Source organism: Frankliniella occidentalis, unplaced genomic scaffold, assembly GCF_000697945.3.
Source record: "Frankliniella occidentalis isolate FOCC.00 unplaced genomic scaffold, Focc_3.1 Scaffold373, whole genome shotgun sequence".
Taxonomy (NCBI): Eukaryota; Metazoa; Arthropoda; class Insecta; order Thysanoptera; family Thripidae; genus Frankliniella; species Frankliniella occidentalis.
The window spans coordinates 142,600-147,983 of record NW_026267496.1 but is presented as its reverse complement, the minus strand read 5'-3'; the positions used below and the strand labels follow the sequence as shown (position 1 = coordinate 147,983).

At 56.3% G+C, this 5,384-nt stretch overlaps 1 long non-coding RNA gene across 1 annotated transcript in view; it reads right to left on the bottom strand.

Moving 5' to 3' along the window:
- LOC127751188 (uncharacterized) overlaps positions 1 to 5,384 on the bottom strand; it is a 28,058-nt gene that overhangs the window by 1,132 nt on the left and 21,542 nt on the right. The gene's annotated exons all lie outside the window — the stretch shown is intronic.

Below are 5,384 nucleotides of genomic sequence, written 5' to 3'. Positions count from 1 at the left end.
GGGCGAGGCGGGGCGGGACGAGGCGACCAGGGGCGGTCGGTCCCGGCCAGCGCAGAGCGCAGAGGAGGTGGCGCGGGGGCGAGGATCTCACCGATCTCACTCACCACCCGTGGAGCCGCACAACAAGTTTAACGTCCGAGCCGAGAGATGAAAAATTCCACAGACAAAACTTTCCACTCCGACGCGCGCAAGAGAGAGCGGGGCGCCCCGCCCGCGCTGAGAGGAGGAGGAGGAGGGAGAGAGGAGAGAGCAGGGGGTGGCGCTGGCGCAGCGGGGCCGGGAGCGCCGCGTGGGAGCTGCTGTACCCCGAGCACTATCGCGATGTCCTTGTCCCGCCAAAAATAAAATTGAAAAGCGATAACTGTGTGCCATTCAGCATTATCTCCATTCACGGCGCAGCCCGCGGGGCCCCGGCCCGGCGGCGCTCCGAGCGCACCAAAGCGGCGAGGCGAGGCTTCTGGCGGGAAAACATTTTGCGTTTGCGTTGGGGGCCAGCACGACGGCGTGCTCACCACCCCGCCCCGAAACTCGGCCGAGGCCGTGGAGGGCATGGGAGGCAGGGCGACACCAACGACCATCGAAAGCGATCCTGTTATGGAACTTGGGGCCCGTTTTCACCCCTTCCTGGGCCCCACTTGCTAAGTTAATTAGCTCCATTTACGTCGAGTTTATGGAGCTTGGGACGAATAAGAAGTCTGCGGAGCCCCGTGGGGGCCGAGAGGCTAGGCGGGGCGTGGTGGGGCGGCGGTGCAAGTCCCCCCCGTGAGCCGGTGTGGCTCGGGGATAATTAAAGTCTGATGGCGCCCCGCCCCGCCCCGCCCCGCCCGCACGCCCGATCGGCACGCGGAGACTCCAGCGGGTCCCAGCGTCACATTATGTCCCGGGCCGCGAGCTGGAGCTGGAACCGTCCCGCCCGACACAAAACTTGAGATGGCACACTCACACCGACAACACCGGGCCGCTGCCGCCGCCGCCGCCGCCGCCGCCGCCGTTGTTGTTAAGTTTGCTTTACGAAACTTGGGACAACTTAATTAGCTGACCGAGGGATGGAGCTAAGTACACCGGCGGGGGCGGCCTTGGGGGGCGGGCCGGGGTCTGGGGTGTCCCGGTGGAGCGCGAGCTGGATACCGCCGCCGCCGCCGCCACCCTCACCACCTGAGCCCGTCCTGGAGCAGGACAACGAGGCCAGGACCAAAGCCGCCCCCCGTGCACACCAACCGGCTCCAGAGCAGCGGCAGCAGCGCGGGGGGCGCGGGCGCGAATCCCGAGCGTTTTGAATATTCAATGCGACGCACTGTTTGTGTGAGCGTGTGTGTGTGTGCGCGTGAGATTTACCGATCGGCCGCATTACAAATACCGAGAGGGCTCTGTGGGGGGAAAGGGAAGGGGACGCGCGGAGGAGGTGGGGATGGGGTTGGGAGATATAGGATGAACCGGAGAGAAAGGGAGGGTTAGAGGTGTGGTGGTGGTAGGAGGGTAGGAGGGTAGGAGGGTAGGAGGCAGGCCACTGGCGGCATTGTCTGAGCCCGTCGATACATACAGCAGCCTGGGGGCCCTTGGGGCCCAGGGGCTCAGCAGCACAAGCAGAGCGGCGCGCGCGCGCACACACACACACACAAACAGGAGCCCCTCCACAATGTACAATGTGCGCCGTCACCGTAAACTGAGTGGTTGGTAGTCAGCGTCCGCCACGATGTGTGTGGCGCAGGGCGGCAGCAGCGTGGTGCAGGAGGTGCAGGCAGAGGGCCTCGGTGTGCTTGTAGTAGGAGGCTGGTGCTGGTGCGCGCGCGCGCAGAACCACAACACCAGCAGGACAGACAGCCCCCCGGCTGTGTCCGGCCGGCGCCGGGCGAGGAACGAAGCGCGGCCGCGTTGGAGTGCGCGGGAGGCGAGCGAAAAGGCCGGGTTGTACTGTATACGGACCGCGCGGGGTGGGGGTGACCCTGCTGCAAACCCTGCGCCGCCCCGTCACACTGGGCCTCCGCGCTGGCTCTCACACCACCATACCGCGTCACGCCACACCACGCCACAGCTCAAGCCGATGATAAATTGATAATGAAATTGATAGTCCGGTCGGGCCTGGTCGGGCCGGGTCGGCTGCCGCCATGGGCCGGCCGTGTCAGCTGGCCCCCTACTAGCGGTGTGGTGCGGCACGGCCCCGGCCAGGCCGGGCCAGGCGGCGGCAATTAAAAGCTGGGGCCGCAAACGGAATCATTTGTCTTCCCCTCGCCGCGCTCGAGAGTGTAGAGGAGCGACACGTTACAACAACTGCAGCGGCGCATTAGCGGCGCCGGCGGGGCTGCACCGAGGCCAGGGCTGCGGTAGGCTGCACCAGGGCTGCAGCAGAGCGGCACCAGGACGGCAGAAGGGCTGCACCAGGGGTGACACCAGGACCAGGACTCACAAGGCTGCACCAAGGCCAAGGCTGCGCCAAGAGTGGCACCAGGACTGCACCAAGGCTGCTCCAGGGCTGCTCCAGGGCTAATGCTACACCCGGGTTGTACCGCTGCAGCACCCGGGCTTCACTGTGCACTGGGCTTGCACTTGGCGCTGCAAGGAGTGCGAACTGAACCGTGTTGGCCGGGGCTCTCTCTGCCTCTCTCCCGCAAAGCCGCGCCTCGGCCGCGGCCCCCACCCACCCACTCACACTCGAGCGCGAGAGAGGCAGGCCAGTCATAGCGGTCGGATGAATCAAGCGAGCAGGGTGCTTCAGCGGGACTTCCGCGAACACCACCCGGCGCGGCGGCGCGGCCTACGTCAGACGGGCCGCCGCCAGCTCCTCCAGGGTGGGGGGGGGGGGGGGCTGAGGGGGTTGGCCAGGCGCCGTGACGCGACGCCGCCCCGCGCCTTCTTCAGCTTCCACCATGGAGTATTAGACGTGGAGGGAGCACGAGGCCTCTGAGCCGTGCCAACACCTACTGCGCCAGCCACCACCGCAACAGTAGTCAGGGATTGTTTTGCATTCGTCAGGCCCTTGCCGAGCGCCGGTGGCGGCCGGACGTTTTATCACCGCAACCCGACCCGACTCCACCCGCTCCAGCCCACTAATTCTTTACCTTCAAATTCATAGAAGAGTGATCCTATGACGATTTTTCTTTTCATACCACCGTCTTATTCTCATTTTTCTCTTTCAAACCCAATGTCAATTGAAGTCGTAGGCCGATTTTGAACCGAAAATGTATTTGACATGCGCACAGTGCGGGCGTGGCTGTGTGTAATGTCACGAGTATGAGTATGAGTGAATCACAGTGGTTTTCGGTTCAAAATCGGCCTACGACTTCAATTGACATTGGGTTTGAAAGAGAAAAATGCGAGTAAGACGGTGGTATGAATAAAAAATTCGTCATAGCATCACTCTTCTGTGAATTTGAAGGTAAAGAATTAGTGGGGTGGAGCGGGTGGAGTGGGGTCGGGTTGCGGTGATAAAAGCGTCCGGCCGCTACCGGCCGTCGCCGGCGCTGACGGAGTCAAAACAATCCCTGACTGGCGTTGCGGTGGTGGCTGGAGGAGCAGTCCCACGTATTCTGCAATCGGCCACCGCGACATCTCGGCACGCGGCCGTACCATGGGCTGGTATAGGCAGCGCTCCCTCCACGTCTAATATACTTCCTCCATGGCTTCCACACAGCGAGTCGCCGCCTCAACTTCTCATAGTACTAGCGGTACACCAAACCATACTGCAAATTGTGATACCAGCAAGCCACTTTGCACACTTGTTCCTAACACCCAAATGGTCGATTTGGCCCGTAGCACCTGTCTGATTTTTGCTGCGGGGGTAGGTTTTTCGGGGGTAGTATGAGAAAACTACCCCCAAAAGTCGACGCCACTAATATTGAGCTACAGGCTTCATCCGGGAGTCGATCCCGACTAAATTGGACCCTAGGAACTCGAAAATGCAAGAAAAAAAATTCTCCGGCCAAAACTACTACTAATTTTGGTCAATTTATGAGAAATTTCACCTAAATTAGTATATTTTGTAAATTAACAGTTCAGGTCATGCTGGGTATCGATTCTATGGTTTTGAGGGCGTACAAACCTCTAGGGATGGTTGAAATGTCGGTGGGGTACTTTTTTCATGGCGCATGTAAAGTGGGGTGTAGTTAGGAGTCGTGATAAAATCACCGTCAAATTTCGATGACGACCACACCGACCTACATGCGTTATGTGAGGGTGGATTTCGACTAAATTAGACCTGTGGAACTCGAAAATGCAACGGAAAAAACTCTCCAGCAAAAATTAGAGCTGATTTTGGGTCATTTTAGTAGAAATTTTGTCGAAATTGGTCGATTTTCTGAGTTGATGTTTCTGGACAAGTTCAGTATCGATTCTATGGTTTTGATGGTATACAAATCGCGAGGAATGTTTAAACTAATGGTGGGGTATCTTTTTCACGCTTTAGCTATCGTAGAGTTCACTTTTTTTAAATGACATTTAAACACCGACGTTGGTAATACTGAGCTAAGGGCTTGATCTTCGAGTCGGAACCCGACGGGGAAATCACTTGCGAAATATTTCGTACACCTTACCCTGAAATAGTCCGAAATAATAGTGAAATAGAGGCGAAATAGTCGGTAAAATAGTCGCGAAATACCCCTGAAATACTCCGAAACACTGCGAAATACCCTGAAATAATCCGAAATAGGCGAGAAATATCCGAAGTGGCAGGGGAATAGCACGAAATAGTCCGTACGCTACGAACCCTAGTGAATATCCCCATGTCGGAACCACATAATTGGGTAGCGTAAAAAAAAAGGGAACTTAGATATTAAAATGCAGCTAGTGCGAAAAAGTTGCCTTTTTAAATGAGTTTTTGTATCCCTGTCCTAAACCTAAGCCCACAGGTTTTAGAACAATCACGTAGGTACGCACTAAAATGTTAGATTTTCCTTAACAAAACGCTTTTTTGTGTGTGTCCGTAACTGCACTCGTTTCGGAGATATGGCAGTTTGAGCATGGTCGTGATTTTGACCCGAAATAGGGACATATGAACCTATTTCGGATCAGCTTTGGATCAAGATGGTGATGTTGTCTTGTAGACTGGCAGAAGTCGGCTCAAGAAGCAAACAAGATTTTGGTCCCCAGCCCACGGGCTCTTTGAATTTTAGCCTGATCTGAAATAAGAATGTGCACCTAATTCGGATCAAATGAAACTAATAATTCACTGACTCACCAGCAACATACTTAACATGGTAGTAGTTAATGATTAGAATAAGTGTCAAACGCGAGTGCACGTCATGTTCTCGACCAGCTGAAATGCCTATTGTGAGAGATAGAGATTATATAAGGATAATGACTAGATCGACGTAAAATGTAGTGAAACGAACAAATACAAAGAACAGCACTTACAACACCTAAACGATGAATGTAAATGTTCAACTCGGCTG